This window comes from Molossus molossus, unplaced genomic scaffold, assembly GCF_014108415.1.
Source record: "Molossus molossus isolate mMolMol1 unplaced genomic scaffold, mMolMol1.p scaffold_m16_p_1, whole genome shotgun sequence".
NCBI lineage: Eukaryota > Metazoa > Chordata > Mammalia > Chiroptera > Molossidae > Molossus > Molossus molossus.
Window position 1 is genome coordinate 105,978,722 of NW_023425344.1, and position 12,643 is coordinate 105,991,364.

The 12,643-nt window shown below is 37.8% G+C and overlaps 1 protein-coding gene and 1 long non-coding RNA gene across 2 annotated transcripts in view; both read left to right on the plus strand.

Moving 5' to 3' along the window:
• PIP4K2A (phosphatidylinositol-5-phosphate 4-kinase type 2 alpha) overlaps positions 1–12,643 on the plus strand; it is a 160,263-nt gene that overhangs the window by 12,616 nt on the left and 135,004 nt on the right.
• LOC118619818 overlaps positions 100–12,643 on the plus strand; it is a 55,470-nt gene continuing 42,926 nt past the window's right edge. Inside the window, exons 1-2 of the long non-coding RNA XR_004957328.1 lie at positions 100–355; positions 2,856–2,973. This is a non-coding gene — a long non-coding RNA (uncharacterized LOC118619818). The remainder of the gene's footprint in view (positions 356–2,855; positions 2,974–12,643) is intronic.

The following is a 12,643-nucleotide window of genomic DNA, read 5'->3' on the forward strand; positions in this document are numbered from 1 at the left end:
TGTGCATCCAAAATGTCTCATGTCAGATTCCTACATTTTGTTATTCTTGAGGAAGCTTTCAGGTGGTTTAGACCGGACAAAAGGAAAAAAATCAGGGTTTGTAAAACCCCCTTACAAATTTGAATCTGCTGTAGAAAACGAATGCTTATGTTGTCTTTTCTGCTACATGCATATTTCTGTAATGCAAATTAGTTTATACAACATTGGTAAATAAGAAATAATGGCATGTGATGTGGAAATTGATCCAGACACACTTTTCCTTGAACATGTCACTGGTTCATGCATCCAGGTAACAGCAGCTGGATAGCAGCTGGATGTAAAGTGCACAGAATGGCCAAAGGCAGCAGCAGACCAGGTAGGAGAACAGGACTCTGCACCTTGCTCACTCATCTTTGTTCCTCTTGACTCAGGTGGCTAGGTGCTTGGCCTTGGAAGTATCCATTTCATGGTCTCTCCAGTCTCTGTGCATTTTGTCCTAATCTATAGAACTTGGGAGCTCAGTCCTTTCTTGAAGTCATTCCTTTCCGTGGCATGACCTTCACAATTTATTTTTAAAGATAAAGTTCATTCTATATTTATTAGGAATTAAATAATTTTGAAGACTGATATGTGTATATTTAGCGTTTTCTAAGTGTTCTATTGGTTTTGAGTGGTCTGCCTAAAATCTGTTTTTAGTGTGTATTGATAACTTAGTTTATATATAATATTATAAATAGAAACATTTATATTTACATTTTATTTTGCATAACTATATGGAATCCCCCTGTTCCCCCAAAATACACAGTCATTATCCTTTGTTTCTGGGGTAACCAGGTGTGAATGTGGTAGAAGCCTTGCTGACTAAGACATCCATAGTCTTAAAAATTCGAAGACACTGATCTAAACAAGCAGGAAGTTAATTTCTTTATGGACCCTCTTGAATTTCCTTAGTAATCCTCCTGCCACCTGACCGTGTGGCCCTCCCACTCTCCCACACTCTCAGGTGTCTGGTGTGTTCATGTATCTTTCACAAGTTGGTCCTGACTTCTTAAGTTTCCACGCTCCCGAATTACCTGTCTCACTGTGCTACTAATCAGCTTTACCTTTCAGAACATTTGCTCTAGCTTTCTTCTATGCCCAGAAACCTGAGAAAAAACTTTCAGTTGACCCTTCCCTCATAGAACCCAACTTGGAATGTATTTCCCCATAGAAACAAGTAGTCATCTTACAAATGAACATTTGGCACATAACCTATTCATAAATTAGATTCTGCTTGCACATAGGTGAAAAGTTCAAATGCTTTGGCATAGAAATAATTGTCCAGGAACAATTATGACAAGCCCATAAGGCTTTTTTTTTTTTGGCATATTGAGCCAAAGTAGGAGAGCAGGAGCAAAGTTAAGAGACATTTTAATAATAATAATAGCAATAAAGGTTAGGAGAAGCTAGTGTACCCCTTTGTCTTACTTTTTTTTTTTTATCCTCACTGGAGGACATTTTTCCATTTTTTGTTCAGGTAGAGTGGGAGGGAGAGAGAGGAACAGAGAGAGAGAAACATCGATGTGAAAGGGACACATTGAGTAGTTGCCACCCGCACAACCGACCAGGGCCGGGGATAGACTGCAACCGAGGTACATGCCCTTAGGGGGAACCGAACCCAGGCCTCTCAGGACCGCAGGCCGATGCTCTAACCGCTGAGACAAACCGGCCAGGGCCCTTTGTCTTACTTTTCTCTTGGAGTTTTGACATCAGATATTTATAAATTTAAATCATGCCAGTCAAGATTTGACCCAGTAAATAGCTCATAGTGAATATTTTTATTCTGTTATGTGAAATTTTTTTCTTATGTTTATTTAGATGAACTAGAAACATTCATGGTTTCAGTGGAATTTAAGTTCTAATAAGTACAGAGGAGAGACACGTATGTGTGTGTGTGTGGAGGGGGTAAATTTCTTGTATGAAAAACTTGAAAAACAGTGACAAATATAGTGAAGAATTACCATAATCATTTGGAGCAGTCAGTATGAATGTTTTGGTGTGTACCTTTCCAATATCTTTTTTGAAGTCTCTTTGAGATTATACTATCTTTATATTTCCTCATACCTATTTATTCTTCACAATGTTAATTTTTAATGACTGCCTAAGAGTCTAATGAACTTTTAATAATCGCTATATGGTTCCAAGCTTTTGCTACTATAAATAATGCTACTAGCAACACCTCCCTGTATAAAACTTCTTATTTTGGGTGATTTCCTTAGAACAGATTCCCCTTTTGGGGAATTACTTGGTCTGAGGTACAAATACATTAAGGCTCTTGGTACCTGTTGCCAGGTTGATTCCTAATCAAGAATGTGCAAGAATATGCAGTTGGTTATACAGTCTCACCACTTCTTACTTGACTTGACCTATGCATGATTCAAATGAAACTGTTCAGAAAATGTAACGTGTCATCCACCGGAGTGCATAGTTACGAGCCTGTGTGTTTGCTTTTTAAAGGCTGAGTGTTGTCACCCCTCTGTCGTTCTGTCCTCAGCTTGGAGCTTGACTGCATGCTGCCCACTGTGCTCCATGTTATCTGATGTAAACATGTCAGTCACCTGTGCTGACTTACAGCCATTCTGCAGCCTGGCCAGGGCCAGGTAGGGAGGTTGTAGCCAGGTAGGGGAGGAGGTTGAAAATGCGCCAGGTAACTGTGAGTGCCTGGCTCCTTTCTATTTAGATAACTGGTATTCAGAAAGGAGAAAGCATGTAATTTTACTTTCAGCAGAAGTGAATGAGTAGGTTGTATATTTTCATAATATAACAAAATCCCCTATTTTAATATTTAACTTTTTTTTTTACATATATTAAAAAGTATCATTTTTCTTTTGCTGAAGAAAACTCCCGAGAACATTGAAGAAACTTGAAAGAATCAGAGGCGGAGCTCTCTCAGAAAGAAAGGAAAGGTTGTGCTGGTAAACCAGAGTCATCCAGATAAACTCTTATTTCCCCCAGGTGGGTGGGCTGTATTGCGACAGTTACCAGTGTTCTGGAGGCCTAAATTACTGACTGTTTCAGATGGACGCAGGATTTAAAATTAGCCCCTGGATAGTACATTAAAAAAAAAATTAAACCTTAATTGATATTTTTTCTTTTTTATTAATTTATTTTTGTTGCAGATGTTTCTCCTTTCCCCCACTAGACACCCTCCTCCCTACCCTGCCCCCTGATTTTTATTTTTTAAAGCTTGAATTAAATAGAAAATTAAGGGCTTTTTATAAAAGATGATAATATATAGTTAACTTGGATGATTACCTAATAGAGAATTATTTCTACTCTATTATTATTTTAAAATATTAACTGTTTGACACAAAAGCAGAAAATATTCTATCTTGTTAACGAAGTTTCTTTAATTCATATTTTAAGTCACCGATCATTCTGAACAGGATTGAGGGGGGGTGTTAAGTGAAAACATAGTCAGTATGGTTTTGCAGCATTAATGAACTATATGTAATTTTTAAATTAATTTCTAAATTAGAATTATGAATATAAATCTTTATGATCTTTCTGTTTTTAAGAAAGTACCTTGTTTCTTTATGTGAAAAATATATGCAAGAGTTTAAAAACAACTCCAGAACAGAGTTCAGTTTGGGTATTTATAGGAGGAATATTTTGAATGGAATTAGTTTGTTTTACACTTAACCAGAGGGCCAAATACTATTTCTAGTCCCAGCAAAAAATCTAGTCCCATTTCTGAACCTCCAAAACAAGAGACTATTTGAGAATTCACTTCAGTTTGGGTATTTATAAGAAAAGACTGTTCCGATGGCATGTGGAATAGTCCTGAACATTGACGTAAGCCATAAGCATTTACTTATATCTGTTGGGTACACCAACTAAAGAGAGACCCTTTTATTTTGTGTTTCCTTAAAAAGAAAAACCAAAACACTGATCTTTTATAATACTAAACAAATTGGAAATAATATAAATATCCTTTACTGTGATATTTGGGCTAAATAAAATTTGATATATTTGTATATTGAAGTAGTTTGTAGCCATGAAACGCGTGTATGTAGTCAGTGTTCTGTGGAGAAGTGACTGTGATACCTTGAGTGAGGAAGTAACTGTTTTAAAAATAGTACATGTCTCTCTGAGGATGAGAGGGATTATAGATGATTTTTCACTTTCTACTTATATCGTTTTATAGCTTGTTTTTAAAAAAATATTGAGCATGCAGTATACTTTTATAATTAGGAAAACAAGACATGTTCTTAGGTATGATGGGTGGGAGGAAATCTTTTACATGTTGAATTTGATGAGGCAGAAGTAACTTGTAAATTTCTGCTTCTAACTAGATATAGTTATATAAGGGATTATTTTTCTCTGGGTAGCCATCCAGGAAATCCTTTGATTTAAAAACATTTATTGTATTGGAAGCAATGATTAAGTAATAAATTATTCTGAAAGTTGTTACTTTTTGCAAGCTTGGGGGAAAAACAAAGATGCTGGAGTGCTTACCACTGATTTACCTATAGGTATCCAAGTTCTTACTGAGCATATGCCCTCCATACATGCATTTTTATTTAAACAGTTCATGGGTGTATTACATGTGGATGAATTTGTGTCATCATTTAAAAAATCTTGCTGAACACTTTGTAATAAAACAATTTGAAAATCTGGTCCTACATTCAATTTATTTTGATATTTGGTTTTAAATGTTAAAATAGCTAAAAAAAAAAAAAAATAGTTACCTCATAAAGGTATATTGATATAAATGGCTAAAGTACATTATTGACTAAATTTATTAACCAGCAATTTCCATTTTCAAAACTTCTACCAGTTATACAAAAATTTTGGTTAAAATTTCTGGTAAATGTCTAAGTTCCCTGATACTGTTAAGTTCTCAGAAAATATATTACACAGTTTGTATTAATAAGGATGGAAGTGTTGAAATATAAAGCTCTTTACATTCATTGAAAATTTTTAATAGATTAGAAAGTTATTTCTAAATTCTCTGTAACTACAAAAGCACATTTGCTTTCTCCATAATATTAGCTTCTTTCCAAAAAGCAGTTATTTTCTTGCATTTCTTAAAACCTCATCTTTACCTTAAAGGGTCTGAGTAAGTAAGCCTATTTAAAAAAAAAAAAAATCTGCCAGGTAACATATTACTGGCAGCCACTTATGGTCACAGAGTAGGTCAGGAAATTTAGAACAACTTGTATATATGTAAAAGAAAAAGTGTTAATCATCTGTAAGACAATTATTCTTTGTATTCTGTCATGAGATAACACCTCTGAATGGTGCAATATGTTTTTGTGGTCACTTCCCACCTCATTAATTAAAGGTTTTGTTTTTTATACCATATACATGACATTCTTCTATAAATAAACTGAACATATGGGAAAGGGGTCATTTAACATGTGAGCCCAAACGAGGGTGCTGGTGTTGACATAAGTGGCCTTTTTTACCTTTTGTGGTAAAAATAACTATAAATGGACATTCAGATAGTTTCCTCTTGCTCCCAGCAGATTGTCTCGCTTACTCCTCCGCTTTACACACCCCTTAGGAGATTCTACAAGTCGCATGTGAACGAAGGGTGACTCTGGATTTGCACCTCTTTCATTTCTTAGATTCCATCTCAGAAGTCATAAAATGTTAGAACCAGATGGCACTCGTGTTTTCCCCCCCAACCCCTTCATTTTGCATATGAGAAAGCAGACACAGAGAAATAAAGAGACAGCACTCAGAGGTTGAATCAGATCTAGAATTCCAGCTTCTTCTCAGCACCAGGCTCCTTCTCTGTAGTTCATCTCTGGATGGTGTGCGGGTGACCAACAGCTCCCAGATGCAAGCTAGTGGAGATCTGTTGATAACTGACTTTCTGAAGACTAATTTCCTTCTCAAATCTCTCTGCTCTGTTCTTTTTCTTCAGGCATATGGTCTTGGATAATCATCTTTATTTTTCTTTTTCCTTCCTTTTTACCATAGGCATGTGCTTCTTCTATATGTGTATTATTGAAATGTGAAGGGTACTCATAAAGTTTCATTTCCTGAGATGTAGCCTTCTAATGAATCAAGATGTGGTATAGATCATTCTTGGACTCTTTTTAATGATGAAGATGAAATCTTTATAATGTATCTTCTCTCTAATAGCCTTGGAGACTTTTAACAATGAAAGCATAGGTAAAATAAGACAAAAGCAAAATGGGTATAAATATTAAGTTATAAAGAAGGAGAGGGAAATATATATTTTTCCATAAAATTTTGCAAAGTCTAGTTAAAGACACTATAATATTTGAACTTGAGACTTAAGTCTGAATTTCATAGCAGCCATGACAAAGCTGTGATGTAACTGTTACCAGTGAGATGATGAGACCTTGGTTCTTGTCTTTGTTTATTTTTGGTTGATTCTCACCTGAGGATGTTTTTTCCATTTAGTTTTAAAGAGAGTAGAAGAAGGGAGGGAGGGAGGGGAAGAGAGAGAGAGAGAGAGAGAGAGAGAGAGAGAGAGAGAGAGAGAAACATTGATGTGAGAGAGACACATTGGTTGGTTGCTTCCCACATACTCCCCAACCAACCAAGATCAAACCTGCAACCCAGGTGCTTGCCCTTGACTGGGAATCTAACCCAGGACCCTTCAGAGTGCAGGCCAACACTCTAACCTCAGCCACCCAGCCAGGGCTCCCCTCTTCTTCTGTATTTGTCCTTGTTGAAGAAACGTTCTCTTAAAAGAGTAGATACTTTCATTTTATTTCACTTCAGATGGGGAGAAGTGAAAACCTTTTAAACTTTTATTCAAAATCTTCTAATTCATGGAAAACACATTAAGATGGTAAATAATCTTAAAGAAACCCAGTGGAATTGAATGATTTCCAAAGAGGGGGAACCCTAATGATTTTAATGTGACCAAATGCTGTGTTGAAGACTTACGAGAGGCAATAAGCATAGTGCCCAAGAGTTCAGACTTAGGGGCGAGATGGCTGGGTTCACATCCTGGCCTCTTCACTTAGCTCTTCACTTAGCTGTGTGATCTTGGGAAAGTTAATTAGCCTCCCTGTGCCTCAATTTCTTCATTTGTGCAATGGGATAGTATTAGCACTTGGCTCGTAGAGTTGCCCCACCTCCTTCACCCAATAGGGTAGTTTTGAAGATTAAATGTGTTTATATACATAAAACACCTAGGAAAATACCTGGCCCTGTTAACTGCTATTTATTATATTATTGTTATGATTTTTCTCCTGCTGTTGATGTAATGCTAATAAGGTCAAGATGACCTTTACAATTATAATAAAATATTTTCTTGGGGTCAGCAATTACAAAACTGCTTTTTCTCTCTGCAGGGCTCAACTGTTTGAAAAGAGTAATAAGTAAATCCCAACCAACCTCATTCAGTGATATACAGTAATCTGTCTTTTTCACGAGTGTCGCTAAAGAGAAGTTTGAGCAGTCAGTGAAGACACTCCAGAATGTTGTAGCAACACCGTCATTTGCAGTGGTTCTGCTTGTTTGGTTCCACTTTTTCCAGTACTATACCTTTATGCATGGTTTACATTTCCAAATTGAAGATATCTGTGCCTTTAGTGCATTCACAGAGAGATACATGGATCTGTTTCCTCTACGGGAGTAGTGACCCTGCAGACCAGTTTGTTAATATGTTTAGATGTAGAAGCCTTTGCTAAATGAAGGCTCACTGTGTGATATAATCTTTTAAAAGGGGAATTGCTGTGGGGTGGCATTGCGGGGAGGGGGCAGGAGGGTTCCAGCAGCCCCCTGAAGGGTTCCAGTTTTGTGAAACCTCTCAGAAGAAACACCTGCCAAGAAAGAAAAAGAGGGGTCAGTGCCTTTAAAGTTATAGACAAACAGATGTCTTTAAGTGATTCCTTTCTTGAATTTAATTTTTGATTATAGTGCACTGACATATGTGATAAATTATAACAAGTCCTCCAGGTCTTTTGCTGTTGGTTCCAGGTATGCATATATGTGAGGAACTTAATGGGAACAAGGATGCCTCAACTTTTATGTGTAAAACATGTCATGCTTTCAGAGACTAGTTTTCCCACCATTTGCCATCACTACTGCTCAAGAAGTATATGTTACTTCAGTGAGGTTGTTCTGAACTTTGTGCTTCATATCTGAGACTCTGTATAGGTTTATTAGATAATCCTTCATTTTCAGTCTGTTTAGAAACCTGTTCTCTACTAATACTGTATTTTAATGATTTTGTGTTATCAATTTCAAAGTTTTCATTCATCTTGCTTTCTTAATGTATTCAGAAAATTATTTTAAAAATTGTTTCAAATTATTTTTATTTTAGTGGATCCTTTACTCATCTCTAATAAAATATGAACTATATTCATTTTCAAATTTAAAATATTCAAATGTTACTGACTGAGTTGTTACCGTATTTTCCTTTATTCGTATATTAAAACAGAAAGAAGAGCTTGTTTTCTTCAGTTATTCATTTCCTCAATCTAGAATAATGAACAGGAAGAAAACAGTGTTTTCGACACCTACTGATAATACTTTTCAGGTCTCTGAAAGGAACCCAGGGGTTCAGAGGCCTCTCCCTCGTTTCATTTGTGGGGTTTAATTAAGGTGTAATATGTGGAAACAATTGGGAGATTAGGCTTCCTTTGGTAGATAAGAACAACCAACTAGGAGTTCAAGTTGTCCAAGGACGCAGTTGGCTACCTTTGGGAATAATGAGTTTACTGTTCCTGAAAATACTCAAGTATGTGCTGGGTCAGCATGTCTCAGTTTCTTCCACAGTGGTAGACGAGATGGATAAACATTCACAAGCAGTGCACACTCCCGTGGGTAGATTAGGTTTGGATGCATTCCTGACACACCACCACTTCCCCTCACTCAAGCGTGAGTATTGAAATGAGAGGGGAAGGGATACTGAATCTACCCACATTCACATGTAGGAAGCAAGTTATTAGGGAAAAAATCTATAATTGCTATTGGTGTCCAATGACCAGGAACACAATCGATAACCGAGTATTGCCCAATTACCGGTGTGTGATGAGTTGACAGCTACTGGCCCCAAAGCCTTCTGTTGTGCCGGGGTGCCAGCACCCAGGCAGGTGATAGGGTTAGGCAGCTTTTAACTTCTGAACCCTGAGACTTTGATTCTGTGCTATGACCAAATTTTCACAGGGAAATGTTCTTTTTAATGATTTATCTTCCTTCTGAAATTTGTTACAGTTGATAATTATGGTTCAGAGAAATAGAGTAGGGCCTATTCTGCCTATTTGGTAGTAAGTGCTCGACCTCATACTAAATATGAAAAACATTGGGTAAGAAAAGTAAATCAGTTGAAGAGTGTGCACAGGTACTTGGTTAATAAACTCCTCTTAAACATTATATGCGTGTAATCTCTTATAATATGTAATTGTATATTTTTCATTCCAGATTTTTAAACACTCAAAGCAGATCCATTTTAAGAATCAAACTTCTATTGAAAATGTAAGCCTTAGAATTCTTGAAGAAATACACATGGCCTATCTGCCATTAATTGACATTAAATGACAAGATTGTCACCAATAATAAGATTTCTTTCTTTGCATCTGTTTCACAAGCATGAAAATAATCCTCTCTAAGCCACTGTTTAAGTAGGCTGGCCACTTGCCTAAAGAGCCGGCCGTACAGAACGTGAAGCAGCTGTGCACGGGGAGCTGACGTGGGGCAGCTGCGAGCAAGCTGGGCGTCGGAAATGCTGTAAGGACACAGCAACGCACAACTTGAAATGATTTGGCAGGGCGGCGAAATGCTAGGAAGCAGCAGGAACAGCCTGGGCATTTTCCCAAAAGTTTTAAAAGAACTCAAGGGTACTTTACAAATGGTCACTTTGCCACATGCCTGAGACAGTATAACAGTTTTTAGCAGGTGACTCGGCTGACGGGGGTGACACTGAGGAGGCGCTGGTGTCCTGTGGGACGAGCATCCTCTGGATACCAGGGCTTGAGCTGACATTGTGTATTGGGAGGGAGCCTTGGGTTTCCTGGCAGACAATAAATTATGTTTCATTCACAGAGTTGTTGTTTTAAACAATCTTTAAGAGGACAAAGAGAGAGCCACAACTTCTGTTATGAATATGGCATGTGTACACAAAAGAGAATAATGACACAAACAATTACAGCTCAAAGAATAATTGTAAAACACACTGGATGTAAGCTTTGGAGGGTGCACAGAGACAAGCTTTAAACGTTTTCGACATTTTCATTCGGCAGAAAATCTAGAGGGCCTGGCTGTTTGAGAGAAAACAAGGCGTAGGGATGGAGGATGCGTAACTGTTGACTGACAGTATCACAGATGTCTGTGTTAGTTATTTTAATAAAAAGAGACTCTGTCAGTAATATCTTTTGAGATTGTCTAAATTTACATTTTAATATTAAGCATTTATAGATACTTAAGTAGGAATCCAGTGAGGAAAATAAACTGAAAGAGGATTTGTTGCAGATTTGAAACTGCAGGAGTGGGGAGTCAACATACTAAATTGTGTACAGAAAAGTGTAAGTTAGTGCATTTGGAACAACAAAATTCTGTGTGTAAAAAAATATCGAGCTTTAAACTTCTTGTTAGTATTTCAGAACAGGATCATTCAGACTGTTTTGAGTGGATGTTTGGCTGACATGCTGCCTAGTGAGACCGATCATGTGAGGAAATGCTGAGCAAGTCCAGGAAAATGGAGAGAAAATACTTCAAGATCTTGCATTTGAACCGTGTGTGTTTTCATTCACATACTGTTTGGTAGGAAAGCTATCACAGAGCTGGGTAGGGCTAAGATAACTAAAAGAGGCACCAAACCAGAAGAAATTAAAACAAAAAAGGACTCTTTAGTTTTGAAAGATAAAGCTGTGGTTAAAAACAAACAAACATAGGCTAAAAATACTTTTTTCTTGTTAATCCTCACTGAAGGATATTCTTTCCATTGATTCTTAGAGAGAGAAGAAGGGAGGGAGGGTGAAGGAGAGGAGGAGGAGGGAAAGACACATTGGTTATATGTCTCCTGCATGTGCCCTGACTGGGGCCATGGACTGAACCTGCAACCCAGGTATGCGCCCTTGACCAGGAATTGAACCTGTGACCCTCGGTGCATGGGCCGACGCTCTAACCAATGAGCTACACTAGCCAGGGCTAAGCAGACGTCTTTATTAGACCCTGCAGAACTGAACATGAGATGGTCGATGCTTGAGGAGAAAGGTTTATGGTAAAAGAAAATAATTTGTTCTAACATTCACAAATCAGTTGCACCTTTGTCATTTGAATGACCTTTTCACATACTGAGAGGAGAGGACACTTATTATTCGCATCTGACACTTGAGACAACAGCTCAGAAAGTAAGTGACTTGGCTAAGTTGACACTATACGGGGTGGGTCAGGATCAGACCCAGCTACGAGGTAGGTCCAGGTGCTTGTCCTACCTCTGTAGGGAAAACTCAGGAACAATATGCACTGGCATGTCAAGTCTGTCTCTATAGTGACTTAGAATGTGACAGCAAACTATGTAATGAAGTAAAAATATAAAATGTGAATACTGTTGAGATCTTAGAGGAAAGCCTGACTTTGCAGTGTTAGCGAGAGGAGATCGAGCAATGTCATCTCATAGCACCCCTTGTTAGAGGCTGAGGGTTGACCAGTATAAGTTTATTGACTTGATCCAATTTTCATTTGTACTGTAAACTAAGGGTTTTTTGTTTTTGTTTTGTTTTACTTTTTGTATCATTGACGACCTCTGCTAGGCAAAAGCAGAAGGATCCAAAAGATCATTCTTGTGTGAAAAACGGAACTGCCGGTACGTGGGAGATGATTGCACATTGTTCGTTTCCTGGGTCAGACCATGTGTGTCTCTCCAGATGCCTGCTGAGAAAACCAGGTGTTCCGTCGAGGGTTAATGTGGTCTGTGGACCTTAGCTAACTCAGGTTAGAGCTGTCCTCCTGATAGAGACTGAGGATCCAAAATCAGATGTGGAGGAGTGCACAGGTTAGACAGTTTTAGTGTAAGAGCAGGCATTCTTAGTGGTTTGGATGTCACTGAAGGCCCTGTAGCAGTATCTGTGCTTGTTCCTGCTGCCACCACCACCGCCGGTAGTGGTGTTTGTTCCTTTTGTATGTTAGCTAAACTGAGAAGTGCCTAGTTGTGTGTACTTTTATTCGATTCGTGGACACTTCATGTGATCACCAACAGTTTTTTAAATCAAAAGTTAAGTAAAACACTGCACTAGAAATAAATGATCTGAATAGGGTAGTGTGTGTTTACTGAGGTTTGAAGGCTCTTGTCTCCTGGCAAAGGAAGTGAACAGGCCTTCCCATTCTCAGTAACAAAACAGCTGAAGTGAATAGTTGAAGTAAGGAAAAAAGTTGAATGAAAGGCAAAATTAACCTTTAGTAGCTGAAGGTTATTTTACACAGGGAATGTGAGTGATGTGTGTACACGGCACTGAGGAGAGGATTTTCTTGTGTGGCATTTTTATTACATCTTTTGAATGGACTGGAGCACAGGACTTGGCAACCTGGCCTGTGAGCCAGATCTGGCCCCACTGCCTGTTTTTGTGTGACCCTTGAGCTGAGAATGGTTTTTGCATACATATATAAGAATGGCTATAAAAATTAAAAGAATATTTATGACACATGAAAATTATATGACATCCAAATTTCGGTGTCCATAAATAACTTTTAT